The following is a 23,524-nucleotide window of genomic DNA, read 5'->3' as shown; positions in this document are numbered from 1 at the left end:
CTCACCCAAGTGACATAACTTATCTGATCGCATAAAATAGGCTGAGACAGGTGAAAACATGGCAAGCAGTGCCGCTTCTATCTGCGGTGATGCAAATGTTTAAAACCTAATAAATTCCATGGTTTGCACAGAGCATTTAAATTTGGCCCTTGATGATCACAAGGACCTACCCTACCAACCTGGTGCACTTGTGCACAACCATCAAAATCATTTCAGGACCCGTTTAGTAATAATGAATGACACACGGTAAAGGCAGCCTAGGTTACAGAAAGCTGAAAAGCAATGAACCGAGTGGAATTTGTTTCAGTAACTAAACTGCAACTTTATGCACACTTGTACTCTACAATAATTATATGAGAACAGAATAATGGAAGCACACAAGTGGGCACTAGCGCTAAGATGACTTCTGCTAAAAAAAAGAAAAATGCATTAGATTGCTAACCCTGCTATTTGTTTTCATTGTACAGGCCCTGTTCTAGGCGTTAAAAGGAGCACTGTTAAATCAACACCTTCCTTCACAAGCAGCTCTGAACACAGTAAAACAAAATACCAAAGTTCAACTGAAACATCGAACCATCTTCACACTCTTCTGTTGCACAAGTAGGCAAGTTTCTCTTTCCTAAGCATTACAATGAACTGGCTAGTATAAATATTTGCAATGCAGGAGCTATAATTGATATTGCACTTGCATTCTATCTCTCTTAACAGAAAAACTATACTAAAATCGTGTTAACGTCTGTGCTCTCAGCTTAGCAATTATGGCAATGCTATCGTAGCTTCATCGTGCAATGTCAACAGTTTGTTGGATCCACACACATCACAGGCCATCTGCATTGCACGCAGCTACTATGGAACATATTGCAACTCTTCAAATTAACTTGGGTAACAATTGTACTCGCTGCGAAAGCAATTGACTGCTCTCGGTTGCATCTCCCTACCTGACGAATTCAAGCTTGTCGCTGCAACAGAAAAAAAGATATTCTTCAGCTGATGAAAATCTAAAAAAAATATATGCAAGAAAAGTAGCCACATGTACAAGAGTGAAAAGAGAGAGACAAAGGTGTTGAGCCTTTACCCTTTATGTTTTCATGTGCAGCCATATGACCATAATGTAACTTAATCTTAACACTTAATCTATACCATAGTATAGTGGCTCAAGTGTACTTGTAATAACGACTTCCTAACTAATAGCGTCTGTAAAAGACAACCCTGGCAATTTTTTTTTCTTCAAATTGATCACTCCCTGTCAAGTGCAACATATAGGTTGATTTGAATGAAAATTTACTGATGACTGTTAATCTGTTAAGACTGTTAATGACTGTTAAGCACCAAGATCCCACCATGCTGAATGTGTGCACATACTGACCATGACAACCAAAAGACATCTGTGCAAGCAAGCCTTATTGAACTGATTACCATTTCAAAATGTGCACAGCCATAGTCATTCGCAAGCAGTAACATACTCGAGAGTCTATAGATAAAACAATGACTTAAGCTAGATCTAGCAGAAAAATTAGCCAAAATTTATATTGCTAAGCTTGGCTCATTGTTACTACAAAAAGATGCCTGTGCCAGGTGTTTGTGCCCAAATTTGTTGTCTGCTTCTCTATATCTTCACGTCAGATGTCAACAAACAATGTGGCCCATGGAAATCACCAATAACAACAGTGCAAATTGGGAGGGCAGACACCACTCTGTAAAATTAAAAGAAAAATATACAGCGTTAAGTGACCATTTGCCATAGATTACAGGAATTCCAAGAAGAAACCAGAGATTAATTACGTTGACATCTTCAAACTCCGAAAAAAAGAAATAGTCGACTGCGTTTTCCTTTAAAGAGCCCTGACCAGGTTTGGCCATTTTAAACAGGCTAGCACAGTGCATACTTCAGGCACTGCTCATCATGACTGCAAAGTATGACAGTGCTTCGCGCCACCAAAACTGCTGAAATTTCAAACCAAATGCGACGCATCCTCCTTATCAAAAAAGTGCTGCTGCAAGCCGGAGAGTCGAGGTAACTATGACGTAGAACACAGTCATAGCAACATCCCCATGACGTGTTCCTTCCATAAATTGTCCAATGCGGCACGTGCAATACTGCACCATCGGACACGTGCCATGCCGCAAGAAAAGGAATAAATAAGAAGGCAGGGCTCGTTAAGTGAAAAGGCAGAAGGAATGACGCTTGCAGATGCTACTCAAGGCAGAGGGAGAGACTGTCTCTGTTGACAGTCGACCTCGTCTCCTGGCAGTATCGTAGCAGGGCATTCAATTTCTTTTAAACTGATCTGAAAAATTATTTTGGCTAAACAATCCCTAGACAGCATTCCACAACTTCCAGTGTACAACTAAAATTTGCAATGGGGCCTGATGAGAGGTCCTTTAATAATGTTTCAGTCTATGCAATCTGAAGGCTTAAGTTCACAGTCCATTTCAAGTTAGTTTGCACTGTGACGCCTTTGTTAATGCTACATTGTCAGCCAATTGTGGTATTAATGAGGCCTAAAAAAATTATCTAAATGTCTATATTATACACCTTGGTTTTATCTGCAATTCACTCCATTCACTAGTGGCAACTTGGTACTACAAATGCTGTACGAACCTCAAATCGATCTAAACTCACCAAGGAAGACCTTGTCCTCATAAAACAGGGGTTTTCAAAGGTACAAAGACTTCGGCAGAGCATAGAAACTACGTATCGAAAGTAATCGACTGAGCTTCAAATCTTAAAGATAGTAAATTCTGGGGTTTGACTGGCTGTAATCACAATCTGATTATGAGGCACGCCATAGTGGGGGACTCCAGAGTAATTTTCACCACCTGAAGTCCGACTGAAAATTTAGTCTCTCTCTCGTTGGATGAGTTCACCCGACGTAGAAACTTATCAGGTCACTTTTATCTAATGGGCAAGTTACTGTAGCAGTCATTGCCTTCCATTATTCTCATGCACTTCATCCTTTCCTTCCTTGAAGCAGAATAAAAAGCTGTTTCCATCTCTTTCGCAGTCTTGTATGCTTTATCGCGTCATCGCTCATCCAGTAGCATGCATTTGTGCCGGTATGCAGCAAGAGCCGGAGGCCCAGATGCCTGCAACCGACATAACACCCAGTTACTTCACTGTGGTTACAGCCGGGCTGCGGCCACGCTTGTTCACCCATTGCACACTTCAGCACAGCACAATAGTGGTCATGTAAGCGCCCCATCACTTTTTTTTTCGTATTTTGCGAGCATTTTTTTTTCTTAAGAAAAAGCAGGTAAATTTTGGCATAAAATAATGGTTGATTATAAGGTTATTTGGCACGCTACAACTTTATAGTTGACATGTTAGAGATTCAAACAATAATTACAAAGTTGACCGAATGAAAACAATTCATATTTAGTGATGAATAAAGTACAAAGTACACACAACTATTGTTAATATGCTCAATCTGGCAAATTATGCATAGTCTGTAGACTTGTGTAATACTATAGACCTGGGTAAATTTTTTTTTTTTTTCATGGCTTATACTGTTTTAACATATTTTCGCAGTCTTCACAGAACACTATACTACCTCCGTGCTTTTTTAGTTTGAACGAATTTTTAAAAGATTCCCTTTGGTAAATAGCACTGTTCTGCCTCTTCAGATGGGTTTCTGGAAGAGACAAATAGCAATGACAAAATGGCTAATTAAAAATATTCACTAATTACTCTTCTTAATTATTAACTCTAGGCGCATGTTGCAAATGCAGAATTGAAGCCAAGCAGCTGTGATGTCATGTCTGCTTGGCAGAAATCCTAGCGCTAGCACCATGTTTAAGATCATTCGTCCTTCAATTGTGCTACAAAGTACACTGGCCTTTCATTTAGATTGTCCACTCTTGCTGGAAACACATCATTACTATTCAACCACTCACAGGAAGTTATCTATAAAATAAAGACCTGAAGAATAATACAGCAGCTCGCCTGCCTGCACCACCGTAACTTGAAAACCCTCTACAATGGGGACAGAGTCTGCCCATGCGCTATGTTTTTGCGGCTTTGTTCGCGTTGATACGAGAAGCAGCACAAAAGTCAATTCGCTCACTGCTGCTGCCACGCTTCCTCATCTCAGCGTTCTGACAGCGAGTTTCCGCATTCATTGGGTGAGATGTGTTAATTTTTGCTTGTGCGTGCCTGACACCATATTTGTTAATTTAGTTAGTATGCCTATGTTTACAAGTTTATATGGCCGATAAAACTACTATCCTTACTTCATATAGCTGTCCACTAATTTGCTGTTCAACTGATGCTTCAGCTTTCAAGTGAAACTGCGACTTTTTTATTTATTTATTTCAAAGTATTGTGGCCCCAACGTGCTAATGCAAAAGTGGGGATCACAAGATACAAAGGAAAGATGGAAGCAATATATAATGCAATATCAATGGTTAACAACATATGAATGGAGTTCAGCAGGCAATAAAAATCGGACACACCAATAAAGCATTCCAGTGTTTTATATCGAGGACAGTATAGTGATGAAAAGGTTCTACCGGGTGTTCAAGCGAACATTTTCAAAATTTCTTTTTAATTGCCTGTGGCAGGTAGCGTAATTATAGTCCATGAGCCGGTGTACTCTAACAGGCACAAACTTGCACAAAAAAGTTAAATTCATAATCGACTAATTAACAAAAGTCACTAATTCAGTTTTTAATTAATTACATTATGGCACATATTACAACTTACAAGTTCTAGCTGGGGGGTTTGCTAGGCGGATCCACTTGGAACACATTCTCAGTATGATGGCAGTTTCAAGATATTAATTCCCTAACCTTGTGGAGAAATGCATTGGCGTTTCAGTTACTTTCATGCTTTAATGACAAAAACGATGTTTTGTAAAGGGCCCCTCACGAGGCCCCATAGCAAATTTTGATTGTACGATGGATGTTGTTACGTGTCCTCTAGGGAGCGTTCCACCGCAATAGTTTTCCATATCAGCTCATTCATAGCCAACACAGAAATATTCAGTGCCGCGAACCCATGATTTCAGGAGACGAACTCCACTGCCAAGCGAGAGACCCTCCACTCGCCCCGTCTAGCCTTCGCAAGCGAAATTCCTTCCCAGCGTTCTCCCATACCGGACCTCAAGGATAGCATGACACATACGTCACGGGACCCGCCTTCATTCTTTTTTTTTTCTTGCTTTTTTACAGCGCAGTGCACATCCACTGACGGCGTTGCGCACGAGCTGTTGTGATTGTCTCGTTTCGTCCAGTGCACGATTTTGCGCGCTGTGCATGAGGACACCTGATTAGCGGTACAAGTCAGTGCTACACGAATACTGAGGCAGACACAAGCGGATTACAGAGCATGATCCCGGGCTGGAACACGGTAGACAATGACATAGTTTCGGTGTCTGCGCACGCAACAGCATGATGTGGGAACAAGCAGACGAAACAGAAGTACATCTCTCTTGCTACAGTGCAAAGTAAAACAAAAACACGCAGACATTCAGTTTGTGTGTTTTATCATTTCTCTAAACAATAATTCGTCTAATCAAGCAACATATTACACAAATAACAGATGTTGCCTTGACTAATTCTCAAAGTTGCGTGTCACCACGAGCGACGTCACAGTGCAAATGTGTACGCAGGCGCACTAGCACGTATACGTCATCCTCCACCTTGGAGCGCAGCGGCCGCGAGGAGAAGGGAAAACAGCATTCGGTTTGAAATTTCAGGTCTTTCCGCAGCGCGTAGCGATGTAATACTTTGCAGGCATGATCGTTATCGCACAATGTATGCTCTGTGCTTGTCAGGTCAAAATGGCCAGACCTGGTGAGGGGCCCTTTAAGAAAGTAAGTGGAATGACGGTCCATTTTTACCACAAGTTTGACGGTGCATATCTTATGAATAGTGACATCCACACAATTGCTTTCAAGTGGATGTGCCTTGCAGTCTCACCCACTAAGATTTGTAAATTGCAGTTTGTGCCCTAAGGTAATCAGTTAAAAACCTAATTAGTGAATTTTTGTTAAAGGGACACTAAAGGCAAATATTAAGTTAAGCTAAAGTGATAGATTAGTGCTCGAGAATCTCTAAGGTGTGAATATTATCGTGAACAAAGCCTTAATAATCGAAAAATTGAGGTAAATGCAGGACATGGTTAGAGACTTGCCTCGGACATTCAAGTACTTGCCCGATGATGGAAGCACTCCTCAATTAAATTATGGTGCTAGTACTCAACCACTTGTTGCAAAAAACCTCCTTGTATTGTATTATAAGATGAAATGAAATGCTACTTGTCCAGTTCTATTTTATTTTTAGAAAACAAAACTCATTGAAACTGTCCTTCACGACGTGGGCGGTCGAAAGGTCTTGTTTTCGCATGACTCTGCGCCATCCACGCTTTCGCGTTTAGTAATTTCATTATCGCATACTGCTGCGCTAGTTCTGCTGGCTCACGAAACTAGCATAAATTGCAAGTAGCAGAGAATTCAACTTCCATGTGATGTCGCGAGATGCCAAACTGTCTACACCACTTGACCAAAAAGCAGCTGCAGCGACGAATCCACCGCACTGTCTTGGCTCGGTACCACCGTCTGTCGGACACTGTTTTGCTTACAGACAGCAGCAAAGGGCGGTGATGGCGTGTGCAATGTCACCACTCCCCCAGTTCGATGGCGGGTGATATGAATTTTGAAAAAGGTGTTCGAACCCTTCAGATGCAATTTTCTCGTAAACTAAGTCTTTTCTTGGTATGAAACAAGTGTTACTAGGTTTCTGGAATGGTATTTAAACAGTCCACGACGACTTAGTATTTGCCTTTAGTGTACCTTTAATTAGTCAATTATGCATTTCAATTTTTTTTGCAAGTAATATCTGCCTCTTGGAGTAGACCAGCTCATGGACTAGAATTGTGCTAAATGCCACAGGCAATTTTAAAACATTTTTGACAGTGTCTAGTGGATGTAGGTCTAGCGGGTGTGATGTAATTGCTGAGTATAGGAAATCGTGGAGTTAATCAGAGCATGAAAAAATTATGCGGACCCTATGCACTGTGGGAATCCACGCAAGCAAAGCTTTCTGTGTTGTTTGCTTTCATTGATGATAACTAGCGGTGTGTTGATGGTGAATATTTAGTTTCTTCACTGTTTAGTCCAACACGAAAGTGGTGAGTTGATGTTAAACGTTACCTTGCATGCACCACTGCTGTTTGTCTGCATAGTACACAGGATACACAGGGTGAAGTGTTTGCTTGAGGCGTTGTCGTGTGCCATACTTCATAACCTCTGAGAGGGCTGAGCGTATTCATTGCCTCACATGGCACATCGCATTGTGGCAGAAGTATTCAACTTTAATTGAATTACGAGGCTGCACGTATCAAAACCACAATCAGATTACAAGGTACGCCGTAGTGGTGGACTCCGGATTAATCTTGGTACCATGGTGTTCTTTGACATGTCCCTAAATCTAAGTGCATGGGCGTTATTTATATATATATAATTTGCCCATCAAGATGCGGCTGCTGTGGTCGGGATCAAACCCGTGACCTTGAGAAATTCCATAGCCACAAACCTACCGCAGTGGGCACAGAAGTGTTGATTTGATATGCGACCGCTTCCATAGTGTCACCTAGACCCTACGGTGCACTTTAATGCAGCTCTACTTCTGCGTGCCCTGCGTAAGTTGTCCGCTTGACAAATTTGCATGGTGTTGATTTTCCAGAAAAAAACAGAAACATATTGCATCGTACCTCGCACTTACATTTATCCCGTTTGCCTGCAACCAAAGTCGTGTCTATATCATGTCAACTTTTTCCTATCACACCCCAAACCCCCTCCCCCCCTCCTTGTATAGGAACTGTGAGCGAAGAGTGGCAAGGCTGTTTGTTATTCTCATTTTGTGACTGCATCAGTTCTACCCGGTCCCTGCCTCCTCTCCCCACTCCTCTGTACCATTCTCTCTAGCTTCTCTCTCGACTTGCACACTAATAGAAAGGTAAGCGCTGCAGTTTCTGCAGTGCTTTTGCGGGGGGTCGCGGATAATTACAGCTATCAAGACACTAATGTTGCAACACCCAGGGAGCTGCAGAGGCCATTGTGCACATTCGACGCGGTGCAAACGTCCAAACAAGATTGTAGCGACTCCTTTCCTCTCTGCCGCGCTTCTGTCAGGTATACACACGGTCAAAACCACTCCCTCGACGCGGTGTGCCAGTGGGCAGTGGCAGTGGGAAAGTCGAAGGAAGAGGCAAACAAAGCTTCGCTTCTAAGTACACATGTATTTTCGCCGTTCGCCCTCAATGAAATGCAGCCACAGTGGCCGGGATTCGATCCCATGACCTCGTGCTTAGCAGCCCAGCCCAACACCATAGCCACTAAGCAACCACGATAGGTGAGGAAACCAAGGTACTTGTACTGTGACACATTTCCCAGTGGAGAAACTATCAAATAAGTAAGTGAAAGGGCATGAGAAAGAGTGCTTACTAAATTAATTGGAAACCATCTTAAGAAAATTAATTTGCATCTGCCAAGTCTCCACCATGAGCAGAATGATGCAAATTAATCATTAAGGATGTCGTGATCATTAGGAAATTTGACAGCATGGTACAGAACACAATCATCGGCACATAAGTTGACACAGGGTTACACACAGGGTTACACAGTAAATGAGCTATTAAAAAAACTCAATGTTATGCTAACAGAATTCTGCTATATAAGCAACAACCTCCTAAACAAAGCCTTATCAGTGCAAGCTAAAGGTAGCCATTGCTTTTTTTAAAGCACAGGCACTGCAGTGACTTAGCGACCACAGTGTTCTGCTGCTGTGCACAAGGTTGCAGGTTTGATTCCTGGCCACAGTGGCTGTATTCCAGTGGAGGCAGAATGCAAAAACACTTATGCACCGAGCACTGGGTGCACATTAAATGACACAGATGCTCAAAATTAGGAGCCCTCCACTGTGGCGTCTCTTATAGTCCAGCTGTTACTTTGTGACATTAAACCCCATAAATCAACTAAGCATTTTAAGGTTCATAACAAAATTTTTATTCCTAGATATGTGTTAGAAACATTAGCTCCCTTATTATTTTTACATAGGTTAATTAGCTAAAACATGTTTATGAAATCCCCACTGTACTCAGATTTTCTACAATCTTTGTCGAATTTGAAAAGATTGGAGCTGGGCTCGAAGTCTCAAGAACACAATCAGACTCACTCTAAACAGTAATCCTACTTTTGGCTATGGTGTTGGGCTGCTGAGCACGATGGTGCAGGATCGAATCCTGGCCACAGCGGCCGCATTTCGATGGGGGCGAAATGCGAAAACACCCGTGTACTTTGATTTAGGTGCACGTTAAAGAACCCCAGGTGGTCGAAATTTCCAGAGTCCTCCACTACGACGTGCCTCGTAACCAGAAAGTGGTTTTGGCACAAAAAACCCCATAAGTTAATTTTAATTTGTTTAGTAATCTTACTTATTTGTATATGTATGTATGGGGGTATTTTGGTGTTTCCTGTGGCATTCACCTATCCTTCCACCCATGCTCCTATTCCCCTGCCATTTGCAGTGAGACAGAGTGGCGACCAGGTTGCCACCCAGTTGTTACTGCCAGCTTACTGGACCCTAGAAGGTCCATTGAGCAGACAGTTTTCATTTGACCAACTGAGGGTGGGAATTTAGCCTTCAGTTTTTTGGCTGTGCACTGTACAGCTGCAAGAGAGAGCTCAGGTGAAACCTCTCCGAGGTGGCGCAAGATGTGTAAATGGTTTCGCCTTGGCTGGCAGCCTCTTAGTGAATCCCTCGGACATGAGCTCATTTGCAATGTCTTTTGCCTACGGCAAGCGTGTATTTTGTGTTGCTTCTTTCACAACAGTAAACCAAAGAGCAGTGCTTGGTGCTCATGCATGGTCCTACTACACCAGGCCTCACTGATTGGTGGCAATGCTGACTGAGATTGCTCTACTCTCTCATGACCCAGCCCTCTATCCACTGCGGGAGTGTGCAGCGTAGCTGCTGGGGAGCTTTCCTGCTTTCCTCACTTTGCAGTGTGCTGAGGGAAGCGTTGCTACCTCAGTGGCATGATATCATTGCCCTACCTGTGTATTTGCCCTAGGCATGGGCATCTTTGCTCCTCCTGCCAGCTTCAACCAGCCTGTGTGCAGTTTCGGGCATTGCTGGAGGACGTGTACTAAACCTCCTCCTCATTAACCTGGTATACTGTGTTTTTTACAGTGCATAGTTTGCTTCAGAAACTGAGCACAAGGTCGCAGTGGTACACCACTTTACACAAGCTGGCAGCTGACATGGCCCTGCGGATGGTCAAGCTCAAATATGTGGTGGTTCATAGTTTGAGTAATAAAGTGTAGAGAGAACCCAAATACCATGCTTACTTTTAGCAGTCCTATTCAGTTGTTGCCGGCTTTATCACAAATTCATGATAAAAAAAATTGTTAGCCAAGACTTCAAATAGCAATAGCACATCAAAATTTTAGATATATCACACAAAGCTCAATGCATCTTGCACTTCATTTTAAATCTGTTTGACTTCAGCAGACAGTGGCATCCCTTAGTCCTCTTTCTCTGTCAGTCTTGTGCGTGCCATTAACTTCATTATACCACCATTAGAGCATAACCAAACAGCCCGACAATTTCAGTTGTCTTGCATGTAAGTAAGCTCAAAGACATGGGCAACTATCAAGTAAATTTACATGTTGAGCAGCTTTACATAGCGATCTCGGGGGTGCTGTCATGTTGAAGTGTAGCCATTCCTACATCAGTCCTTATCTTGAAAGCACACGTTGACTGTAAGGAAATCACTTTCCCCAATGTCCACTTCCTACATGTCCTCCACCCCAGCCAGCGGGGGCCCCTTGATGTTATTTTACATAACACCAGAGTGCCAATGTCCACCACCTGGACAAACAGCCTACAGCAACTCCATCCCAACCCTTAATAGCTGGGAGGCCATGCTATGAAACAGAAACCCACAGGTTCAGCAGGAGCTCATCTGGCGTGCCCACAACATCACCACGGCCATTTGTGCCCCGTACTAGGGGCCCCACTTTCCTAACATATGACCACAATAAGGTTGTTTCCCCTTCTCCCGCACAGGCAAGGCACATAGGCATTTACCATTACAGCTTGTAAGAAATATAAACAGATCCAAAAACACACTGAACAGTCTCAATGTCAAAAGTGGCAGAACTGTGGTTTGCTGCCAGCTACTTTGTATGCTAGCCACTAGCTGCTACAGCGTAAATATTTGATTTACTGTACTAGCTATTGCCTAATGAGGCAGTTTTCACAAATTTGTGCACCTGCAATTCTTGGAAACTAAGCCAGCTTTTTTAGGAGGCAGGAGAAGCAGTCAAAAGGTAGCCAATGAGATTTAGGTCTTCTGAAGCTCATGTTTTGCTGTGGCTGTTGAACAATATGATTACTACTTTGTGACACTTAACGTCTGTCTGATCATGCCTGCTCCATGCAAAGGTTATAAATCAGTCAATTAATACCAAATATCGAGAAATGCCAAGTACTATGTGTAAAATGTGAGAATAATAAAAGCAAAATAGCCTCTGATAATATATGGTGTTTTATGGTGCATGGCCCAAGTATGGCCAAAAAGCAAAATAGCCTCAACACATGTTTAGAAACAAGGCTCATCATTCCCTTCATTCTCACTAAAGTCCTTCAGAGCACAAGCAAGTATTTTTAACAGCACGCCCTGAAAAGAATTGCAGCATGCATCAATGCGCTCAAACTGATACGACAGCAAAAGCGACCTGCCGTGGTTGCTTAGTGGTTATGGTGCTGGGCTGCTAAGCACGAGGTCGCGGGATCGAATCCCGGCCATGGCGGCTGCATTTCGATGGGGGCGAAACGCGAAAACACCTGTGTGCCTAGATTTAGGTGCATGTTAAGGAATCCCATGTTAAAGATGAATTTTGACCACCTGGGGTTCTTTAACATGCACCTACTGCACGGTACGCGAGCATTTTTGCATTCCATCCCCTTCGGGATGCAGCCACCGCGGCCAGGACTGAACCTGCGACCTCGAGCTCAGGAGTACAACGCCATAGCCACAGGGCTACCTACTGCAGCAGGTCAAACACCGGCTCATAAAATGCAATCTCTAAGACTTATTAGTGGCAAAACAAGCTAATTAAGCTAATTGTATTTAAACCAGCTGTGCTCAAATAGTCCAAAATTTGAGAGAGCACAAAACACTAACAGTGCAAAACACTGTCGTATTCTTCAGTTGTTGAAAAGTGACATAGAAAGAGTACAACACCAACAGCTAATAGTTCTTCCTGCTTTGGCTGAAAAAGTACCATGGAGGGATAATGGCCAAATTAAAAATGGTGGTGAGTCCAGTTCTGCAATGTTCAAGCAGAAAATTCTTGAACCAAATGGTGAACCAGCTTTCCATTAGAGTGATGAGCCAGGTTCCCAGGTTCATCACTTTAATGCGCAACTAAACCGCTACAAGAAAGAGCCAATGTATGCTTTTGCATGCTGTCTTTCGCACCACTACACCCCTTCTGTAGCCACACCACTAGAAAGCCAAATCATTATTATAGTGCTTTTGGAGGACATACTGTGCACATTGCATTGCATGGCATCAAACCATTGCAGTGCTCTTGGCATGTTCTGGAATTATGCTAATGTCCACACTCAGTTTTGACCTTTTCCTCCTCCTTTTTTATTGCTGCACCATTCTATTGATTCTTTATCATTTAGGCCATGGAAGAAGGAAGAAAACTGAGCAGGAGCCCCAACGATATCAGATGTGCTGCAAAAAGTTTGGCACAAGTCGCACATCATTCACAGGGCAAATAGCAGCAGTGTCGTCATTGCTAAGGAAGCTGGTTGCTTTCTGCAGCTCAAACTGAGCATTGCTGTGGATAGCATGGTGGCTGGAGTGGTGTTTCCTGTGGCTTTTACAGTGTATGTCATACAGTGATTGTTGCTTGGAGATCAACAAAGAATTTACTATTTGATGTGGCATGCCTGCTCATATTGTGGTGCGACAAGTGACCCGATGTCACGTATGAAGTCATCCCCGCCGACCTATCGGCATCATCGTCGGCTGCAAGTGACATCGTTCACATGGCGAGACTAAAGCGATACCAGACACCTTTCACCGAGGATGTGTACATCAAGCACCGGGACGGTGCTTCTATCGCCGGGGGCGATGCTACGGAACAGTCGCCACAGTGAGGCTGCACTGAGGAGGAAGAAGACGACATGGGCCCGCTTGATATAGCGTCGCCATTTTGGCCTTCCGTTAGCTTCCCTGTAAATAAATTGTATATAGTATTGGGCTCCAGCTACACATAACAATATAAGCAATATGCCCAAAACAGGAAGCTCTGCTCCTTCTTGCTGTGCTTGCAGCCTCTGTTGGCCGTGGTTGGGAGTTCTGTCCAGGCACTCGGATGTGGGCAAAGTGGAGGAGCTTTCCTACACACAGAGCTACAGCTGGCCAAATGTTCGGCTGAGCCACACAAGCGTAGAGTTTTCTGTCCTCCAGCACCTTATGACGGAGAGAATTTGCGTGACAGTAAATGTTGCGCTCACCTTCACAAGAGTTTTAACAGCAACAGTCTCACAAATTCTCTTTATCATAAGGCACTAGAGGACAGAAAACTTGGTAATTGTGTGACCCAGCTATACATTTGTCCAGGATACGTGGAAGCAGCACTCGGAAAGTGGTGCCAAGGCTTCTCCTCAGCTTTTCCATCCTCCATAGTTCATGACTAACCTTGGGAACCTAACTCATTTGAATTAAATGGGAAAAAGAAATAACCAGCTGTAGCGATGCTGCCTAACGCGAAATTTGAGTGCAGCTGTATACTTTTTTCATTTCGCAATATTGGCTCGCGTGGACAACCTGTCTCGTGTGGCACGTTGAAAATGGAGCACGACTGCCTCGCTAATTGGGAGACTGCAAAAGGCAACGCATTGATGATGCATGAGCGCAATTCACAACAGCCACCACTGACAGACCTCCGCACATGCAGCGCTTTCATGGTCATCAGTGAACAGACGACATGCGCGCTACTCTGGCGCCATCTCGCAGCTGTCGCTGCTGCAAAGCCCATCTTGTGCGGCATTATACTTTCCTTCTCACGCTTTCGCCATACTCTTTTCCTCTGCTTTCCTCCTTGTGCTCTCTTTGCTAACGCAGTCTTTCATCCGTGCTTTGCATTCGCTCTTTTATCCTTCGCTGTGATCATTCACTCTGTTATGAGGACGCCAACGCTCACTGCAGGAACAGCTCTAACAAGAAATAGTGTTTAATTTATCCATTTCACATATGGTTCATAGCAGTGGTGCCAGAGGAGTCCAGGCAGTGCCAGTGCAGCACAGATGCTGCACCAAGCTGTGATAGGACAATACTTTAGGCCGAAAATTCACTAGGACCATACAACTGAAAACCAATGTAAAAAAAAAAACGAAAGGGAGATGGAATCTTCCAATACAGTCTTCTTGTAAGTACAGCTGCTGCATTCTAACCTTCATAAGAGCACACAGCTGCAGAAGTGCAAGCAACCTACACAACCACCACTTTCAGGCAGTCACGTTTTTGTTCTCAAAATGGCCAAAGTTAGGAAATGTTCTTAGATACAAGACAAATGAAACATTGGTGCACATTTATTTTTTCATGCTCTTCCATGACGAGAATAGGAAAGGGAGGGGGAAGGAGGATGCTTAGATTCAAGTGGTGCTTAAGTTCAAGAAAATACAATGCTTGCTGGCAACATCCTTCAAAAGCTAAGAAGGTTTCCGCACAGGCAGAACAAAACACACTCAAAACATACACTATCTGCACATAATTAACTGATGGGGTTCAAAATCCCAAAGCTTCGGATTCCCCAAAGTACAAAATCCAAAAGCTTCAAGGTTAACTTCATACATCTGCGGTTTTTTTCTAACATATGCAAAAATCTCAGTACACAGAGTGTTTTGAGTCGGCATCTAAAATACTTTTAAGCTGAAATTCTAAACTTTGTAGCAGACATAACATGCACTTCGCTGCAGCATAGGTAAGCAATATTACCTATGTAGGACTAAGAGACTTGACTGCTTTCACTGCCTCCTGAAATTCTTGCTCTTCATTTCTTCCATTTTCTTCGATTACTAACCCTTTAACAAATGACATTAGCAATACATTTTAAGAAATAATTGAACTGAAAGGTTTTAAGAAATGAAAGAAAATGTTAATGCTTGTCTCATACAATACATACGTTTTCTAATGTAGGCCTTGAAATCCTCCTTTTTTCTGCTATTCCTAGGAAGTGTCTGTGGCATATGCTAGAAATAAGAATGCGCCATATGTACCATCAATGATTGTTATAGGAATTAAATATTTTACTAACACACTATTTCACATAGGACATATAGAAGTGATAGTGAATCCATTAAATAGTCGCTTAATTAATGCCCGCTATGTAAGAGCACTGTTCAATAAGTAATACCCCACATTTTTTTTAACCTCCTCAAATAAAGTTGCATTATAACTTGCAATTTCATAGCTGCAGTGATCGTTCCTGCATATAAGTGAATTGCACTATCTTTAGACTTCGGGCACTAGTATAGCAGCCCAAGGAACTATACTGACACTTGTCAGAGCTAGTGTGCTATGACCGAATTCCTAGTAGTGAAACAACTGCGCAGGACATTCATAAACATTTATCCAATGCCAGAAAAACAGTTTTTATGCACACAACAAGGCACCTTAAAACAGAAGCAGCTCCAGTATCATTTGATGCCCAACAGAAATTAAGACATTTTGCTCTAGCACAGAAAATCCTGTCATAACACGAGTTTTAAAGTGTAGAGGGCAACTGCTAAATTTGGTTAAACAGTGCTTCCTTATCCTGCTCATAGGTTTAAAGTCTTGGGATTTTCAGCTCTTTAGGCAACTGACAGCATTGCCCAGGACAAGGATTGAAGGTCAAAACATATTTGCACAGTGACACAGTGAAGCATGGCTTCATGAACAGAATGTGATCTCTCGGAGGGAATGCATCATGCCTTAACTCATTGTTGGTGTGGAGCTGTATTACTTGAGGGAACCCATGTTGAGAAAAACTGCACTCGGAAGACGTGCAGGAACTCTTGCCGCAAATTTAATACATTGTGATAAACCTTTTTTTTTTATGTGGGACAATACGTTTTAAGCAATTCATAATTCTTGGGGACCCTTAAGAACTCATCAAATAAATGCTGAAAAATTGGAATGGATAATATAGTATTGCACCATATGCTATCTTAATTTGCAGAATGCACAAACAAGCTTTCTTTCTAAACATGTTCAGAGCACTATGAGGGTTTCCCCAACAATAACCAAATATTTTCCGCATATGTAAGCTTTGCAGTTTATTAAATACACCGGTAGACAATGTAAGCCTATGTCCATCAGTACTGAAGAGCTTATACTGCAGCTACAGGTTCAAGTGGTCACTCATTGTTTCAGTTTTTTTTTTTTTTTTGTGCATGAAGACAACTTTTGGCAATTCTACCATACATAACAAAAATCCCATTATGTGCACAATGTCAAGCCTTTCCCATTTCCACACCAAACCCCAAAAATTTCCTCTTACTCCCAAATTGCCCCTTTGCTACCAACATGGAGTGCCCAGTGAAGAAGTTCCCACCTGCACCCCAATCAAAAATTTAGAATTATGTTTTGCCACCCACCCCCCCACACACACAGACAGGAAGATCCTGACATTGCCCCTGTTTTAATTTGGATACGCCATATTCCATAGGGCAATGACAAGTGAACAATGCTGGAGAGGACCTTCCCAAGAAGTGTGATGTGCCTGCCCTTCATCTATCCACACTTCAATAATTAGTTAATTTACACAGTGCACCTATGCAAAATGTAGGTGTACCAGTGGTTCTGCAAGTAAGAGCACACTGCACTAATGTATAACATACATGAATAGCCGAGACCAGCCGGTGTGGGGATTGAGAAGACAGCACAGCACAAACATAATTTGAAGAGAGATAAGAGGTGTATTTTCCTGACTTCCTGTCCAAAGATCCTCCTCCATTCCCTTCCCCTCATCATCATTTATCACTACTTTTGCTCCTCTTCCCCAGTGCAGAGTAACAGTGCAGAGCACAGCTACTCGGGTGAACATAGAGCGTTGCACAGGCCGTTATTTCAGGCCCAGCCCCGGCCTGAAAGTGCCATGCGTTGGCCCGCCCAAGCCAAGCCAGTGGTTTCAAACCTGGCCTGTACCAGGCCTGGGGTTGAAAGATTCAGGCTCAACCAGGCCCAGAGAGCTTCAGTTTGATTAATTAGCCCTTGCGCCTATACGAAGCTAGGTTGAGTTCTGGGTTATTGTGAAGATAGCGTCATGTGATTAACATGCACCGGGCAGTCTTCAAGCTGTATCAAGCAGCTCTTTGCCCTGCATCCACTCCTCCTGGCTAATCAGCAACATTGAGAGGAAATAAACATTTCATTAGTAGCTGAAACCTCACAGATTATTATTCAATATGCGAACACACATACATAACAGAGACAGCAAAAAAAATAGGCTTTCAGAAATACCATAATACACTGCCACTAGAAGATTTTTAGCTTCTTTAAACAGAAATTGGTGACCCACTAGGGTAATGCTCATGTCCAGTCATATTGTCACATAGAGGTGACAAAAGGCGTAGCGCATCAGAAAGAGGACAAAAAAAAATCTAGACGATACACACGTTTGGCACTAACTTTCAACAACGAGTATTTATTGCACTATTACAGCACACATATATGCTCTTATCCCGCCTGCAATAGAACACGTGCTCCGAGCAACCTGATAGCATCTCTCGTGGCAGAAAGGGAAGTCTGTGTTAAAGAATCATGCCAAGCTCATTGATTGTAAGTACCAATATCTGGAACAGGAATGTGGCAATGTACTATGCGTTGTATAAGAGTTTTTTAGGCCGCTCGAGATTACCTTCGAGTTACCTAGTGATGGTGCCATAAGGTTTTTAGACCTACAGATTGTTGTAAATTACCTTCGAATATGCTGGTGTTATCTGCACGCTAACAAACCATTGCTCTCATTTCGTTCTTAGCACTCTAAGCTTGTCAAGAGAGGCATCATAAAGACGTGCTTAATCAATGCTCTAAAGAAATCGTGTCAGCATCTAATCAATGTAACCTTCACATAACAAGTGAAAAGCCTTCGTGACTGGATACCCTAACCACATCACCATATCGGTAGCTGATAGATTACTGAAGCAACTTCATTTGAAAGTATCCTTGCCAGTGTGCCCCAATACAGAGAAGAATAGGGCAGCAGTCATACCATACATGCATGGATTGTCACATCACCTCAAGAAAATAGCACAACACAATAACATTCCTGTGGCGTTTTCAGTGTCTAACAAATTAAGCAGTCTATGTAGAAAGACCACACCAGCAGGTACAAAGAAGACGACCTGCAAAAAGAATCACCAGAATAAGCTTGTAGGGCGTATAACAGGTGTCGTCTACCAGATACCTATAACCTGCTGAGCTTGCTGCATCGGCCAGACCGGACGATGCCTTAACGAGAGGCTAAGAGAGCGTAATAGCAATCTAAACAAAGAGCAGGTCAATGGTTTTCTTGCATAGCACTGCAAATGATGCCCCTGCCAGCCCCTCTTTAAAGATACACTGACCCTAGAAAAATGCCTTAACGAGATGACCAGGCTCATCATTGAAGCATATCACATCGCCACCTTCAGTGGGTCTCTTATCAACAAACCATCCATCTCATTATCACAAAAAGAGGTGGAATTTATACGCTCGGCATGACTCTTTAACACAGACTTCCCACTCTGCCGCAAGAGATGCTATCAGATTGCTCGGAGCACGTGTTCTATTGCAGGCAGCAGAACGATATATATGTATACGGTGATCCTGCAATAAATACTCATTGTTGAAAGTCAGCGCCAAATGTGTGTGTAGTCTGTGTTCTTCTTTTGTCCTCTTTCTGATGCGCTGCGCCTTTTCCCACCATGATATACCAACAAGCCCAATGTGCAACTTTTGTCACATGGAACATACCATTTTTACTGCTTTATTCAACATCATTATAATGGTGTAAATTTTTTCAGTCGACAATTTAGGCATCCTTCTTAAGCAATATGAGCTAATTCTGACTCTGTCTACTGCTGTCTTATCACATAGGATGTTAAGCACATTGCATGCACAGCGTAGGCAACAGAGAGAGAGAGAGAGAGAGAGAGTGAACTTTAATGAGAACCAGCAGTTTAGTCAGCTGGGCCTAGGCCTCCCACAATGGGACGTCGAGGTCTTGCCTCTTCGTCGCTTCGTAGGCTGGCTGGGAAGCCCATAGTTGGTTATCGAGATGGAAGCTGCGCAGGGCGGCGTGCCATCTCGACGAGATGGTCACAGGATTAAGGTCTGGGTATTGATGTTTGCACTCCCGTAGCATGTGAGGGAGTGTTGCTGATTGGGTTTTACAGATCTTGCATGTGTGTCATGGGTAGATGTCGGGGCATATGATGTGATAGCGTGTGAGGGAGGGGCATGTGTAACAGGCGCAGGGTGGTTGCCTGTGCTCTGTTTAACTCGCGGTGAGGGGTGGGGAAGGTTCTTCTTGCGAGGTAAAATGACTTCACAAGGTCGTTGTATCTTGTAAGGCGGTTGCGCCCCCTGCAGGTGCACGTGCACCGACTCTGGCACGGTTGGCTAGTCCTTGTGCTACGGAGTGTGTAACCTCGTTGAGGTTGGTGAGGTGCGGGTGGACAACGCCAGCGTGTGCTGGGATCCAGACGAGGGTGATTTGATTTTCAGATGAATGCGAGGCTTGTTGTAAGATATGGAGTGATTGTTGAGAAATACGACCCTTGATGTAGTTGTTGATTGCTGTGCGAGAATCGCTCAGTATGATGTGACAGGCTGGGTGAAGAGTGGCCAGGGCGATGGCCACTTCCTTGGCCGTCTTGGCATTTTGGGTAACAATGCTGGCAGCATGTTGGAGTAAGCCGCCTGCTGTAGTAACCGCCGCAAAGTGACATCCATCTTGGTGTTCAGCTGCATCGACAAAGGTGACGCCCGCGGTGTTGGCATAAGCTTTGATGAGGGAGGTAGCTCGTGCCTTCCTGCGTTCTTTGTTGTGGTCTGGGTGCATGTTTTTGGGAACAGGGTCAGCGTGTATCCATTGCTGAATGTCGCGTGGTATTGGGTGTTTGTCTCCATGTTGGCGGTGGTAGGTGATTTAAAGTTTGGTTAGAATGCTGCGGCCCGTTTCCGTGAGGGTAAGTCGCTCGAGTTGGGATCGACGTTGTGCTTCAATTAACTCGTCTAGCATGTTGTAGATACCTAATTGTAGTAGAAGTTCCGTACTGGTGTGGTTGGGTAGTCTTAAGGCCTGCTTATAGGCTCCTCTGATGATGATGTCCAGTTTAGCCTTTTCAGCTTTGTACCAGTTGAGAAAGGGCGCAACATAAGTAATGTGACAGATGATAAAAGACTGGACAAGGCGGATGAGGCTTTCTTCCTTCATACCCCCTCGTCGGTTGGTCACTCGTTTCAGCAGTTTGGATGTATTAGCAGTCTGTTGAAGGATCTTGGAGATAGCCGTAGAGTTGGCTACGTTGGCTTCTATGGTCATACCAAGGACGCGGATGCTAAGGACCACTGGTATGGGTCTGCCATCCCTCAGGTGGAGTTTGATTTCCTAGTATTGGCGTTTATTCGTGGAGCCCCGTGGGGGGCGTCCACAGAGTGTGGGGTGGTATAGGAGAAGCTCCGACTTTTCAGGGGAACAGCAGAGTCCCATGCGTTGAAGATAACTGTCCTTCTTTTTTGTCAGGTTGGGATATGATATGGTCTTTTTTTTTTCACACGTAAATTTGCAGGTAACCCACCTAGTGCTAGAAAAACATATGCAAGGCTGTGAACACAAGGGTTGGGCCACTTAATGCATGAAAATGACATTTTAAGAAATACCATGAGACAGCATAATTTTCTGCATTCCGTTTTCTTTTTCACATCCCTCTCACCAATGTTGCAAAATTCTGCAGCATCTGCATAGGCTTAAAGTATTTATCTAAGAACAATGGACACTTGAAATTCTAAATTTAAGTAGGCCGGCTTATTATGCCGATAAACCATGGCAGAATACTCAACTCTCTTGAGCAAATAGTGAAGAAAAATATTGGACACCAGTATCCATTTGCACTATGCCTTTACGCACAAATTAATTTGTTGATGAATATTCCAAAATTTACTTGATACCCCTTTCTTTCAATAAGAGCCTGTCTAAATTTATTTCATTATTGTTTTTCTATTAAAATGATTACGTACAAAGCAGTGCCAAGGGCCGCACATCAATGACTCCAGCCGAAAATGTACATATTTTTGTGCAGCAACAAAATATTGTAAACGATTCTGCTTTTAGGCACGTCTTCTGCTCTGGAAAAATACAAAGGATACTTTGGACAACTGAAGATAGTCTAGGAATTTTTTTAGAAGTAAGTCTCTCACCATTAAAATTGTTTCTTATCTCTTCACCACCATTCCAATGCAAATATCTTTCTAAATTTTCATCATTCTGATCCTACTTTGTGATGTCTTGCCACTTTTGAAGATCGTCCTTCGCCACCACTCCCAATTATCCTAATGCTTTTCAACTTGCTGAAAGGCAGGACCGCTGCCAAACTCACAGCGCTACCTGCACTTCTAGTTTTTAAAAAATTATGAGGTTTTAAGTGCCCAAAACCATGATTTTATTATGAGGCACACGGTAGTGGTGGGCTCTGGAATAATTTGGACCACCTGGGGTTCTTTAACGTATCTTTAGTTTCGAATGTCGGGTGGTCCAGCTCTCGCGTGAGCACGATCACCTCTAGGATTCCGAGGTCTTAATAACCTGGAAACAATGTTTACCAGAGTTTTATCAGCAGATCGGTTCTGCAGAATCCCACAAGGCAGAGGAAGGGCCCCTGCAGTGCTCTAAGCCAACCTGCCTTTCCTATAAATAAAATGTATCTCACACAAGCAAAAAGCTCTGATGGTAGTGTGAAGAGTTTCAGAATGCTGCAGCTCCTCAGCAAGGCAAAGCAAACACAGCTACAAAATATAAGAAAGTGGAGGGAGAATTGGTCAAGGTAATTCACTAGCGCAGGTATACATGTTCCCTTTAGAACACTTGCTGCTACATTTTTCACCTGTCAATGACTATAGTTGTAAAGTACTCAATTCCAGGCTATATTATACATACTGTGGGAAAACTTAGAACTTCCTAGCACTGTTCTACAAACTTTAGCACCACCTCCACACCACATCCTCCAACCACAAAGCACATCAGGGAACAATGTACCAATTACTTTACCACTCATCCAGAGCTTTGAGGAAGATGACTACACATGGTGTATGACTGTGATCTTTGTGAATCCACCAATATACAATACAAGAAATGATCCAGGTCACCGTCAGAGTGCATCTCTGACTGCAAACTCAAACAAAAGCTCAGCACATTGAGATAACATGGCCTGACATGGAGTATTAGCAAGCTCACCTAGGTGTTCGTTGAATTGTAGTTGCAAGTAGCCAGCAAAACCACATGAATAGCATGCCACAAGAGGTGTGCCAGCATCAGCCAGTGCCAGCAGTGTCCTGTAAGCAGTAGATCACACTTACCTCTCTGGCAACACAGAGCGTGGAAACAAGACAAGAATGTAGCAGACTAAGATTACCTGAATAAGCACAGCAAACCAGTGTCACTTTACTATGTGCAAAACAGTCACATGGCACATCAGTTATAGACAATACCAGCAAACATATTTTGCAAATTATGTTAACTGGAAAAGGCAGAAAAGGTATTTAGGAGTTTGCAATTGTATGAAAGCGACTCTATAAACAATATAATATAGTCAAGTATCAACTACCTGCATCCCAAATACTATTTGGAATGTCACCAGTACAACTTCAGGCTGACAGCATTTGCAAGCAAGAAATTGCAGAAAATTCAGTTTTGAGAAAAACAGTTCGGCAGACTCAGAATGTTTGCTGGCAGCTCGAAAATCACCTATAACCTTTGAACGAAGCAGTTCAGCAATATTCTTTCCACAACAAATCTTTGTTTTCTTTTTTTCTTTAATTGCTGGGGGTGTTACAAGTTAAAAACTGAATTTTTGTTGTTTTTTTCGGAAGCATCAAGGGTGGGAGCCGAAGTCACGTCCTCCGCATTGCGCATGAGATGCTTTACCTACTCGCCTCAGCTGCCTGTGGTACTGCTTGCTTTTCTGATTCTACAGTTCGTGATTTTATTTCAGTGGAAGTGTCTATCGCCGGTCCGAACGTAATATCATAGAATAAAGGACAAACTGGTAATGTGTGAATGGTTGGGATGGTCCTTCAAACCAACGTTACTAGTAACGTTGCTTCAAACTGTACAAATGTGGCGCGAAGCGGGGGACCCAGTGGCGGGGCACCAGCCAAAATCCAAGTTGATTTCATCCAGCAAAAAAAACCTAGGATAGGACTGACATAAGACGAGTTTTGTGAGGATGAGATTAATGTACTCACGCGTAGTTT

At 43.1% G+C, this 23,524-nt stretch overlaps 1 long non-coding RNA gene across 2 annotated transcripts; it reads right to left on the bottom strand.

The window, feature by feature from the left end:
- Positions 1 to 599: 599 nt before the first annotated feature.
- LOC139054148 (uncharacterized) lies at positions 600 to 22,998 on the bottom strand. 2 transcript variants are annotated; one of them, XR_011511041.1, is made up of 6 exons: positions 22,876 to 22,950; positions 22,684 to 22,788; positions 22,506 to 22,603; positions 15,210 to 15,276; positions 15,023 to 15,108; positions 600 to 959 (listed from the first exon to the last, which is right to left on the bottom strand). It is a non-coding gene; the product is annotated as an uncharacterized lncRNA (long non-coding RNA). The 2 variants fall into 2 exon arrangements; XR_011511042.1 differs by lacking the exon at positions 22,684 to 22,788 and having other exon boundaries at positions 22,876 to 22,998.
- Between the last annotated feature and the right edge of the window lie 526 nt (positions 22,999 to 23,524).

The sequence above is a fragment of the Dermacentor albipictus genome, chromosome 1 (genome assembly GCF_038994185.2).
Source record: "Dermacentor albipictus isolate Rhodes 1998 colony chromosome 1, USDA_Dalb.pri_finalv2, whole genome shotgun sequence".
NCBI classification, from domain to species: Eukaryota; Metazoa; Arthropoda; class Arachnida; order Ixodida; family Ixodidae; genus Dermacentor; species Dermacentor albipictus.
The sequence above is the reverse complement of the archived record's forward strand: the minus strand, read 5'-3'. Positions and strand labels throughout refer to the sequence as shown.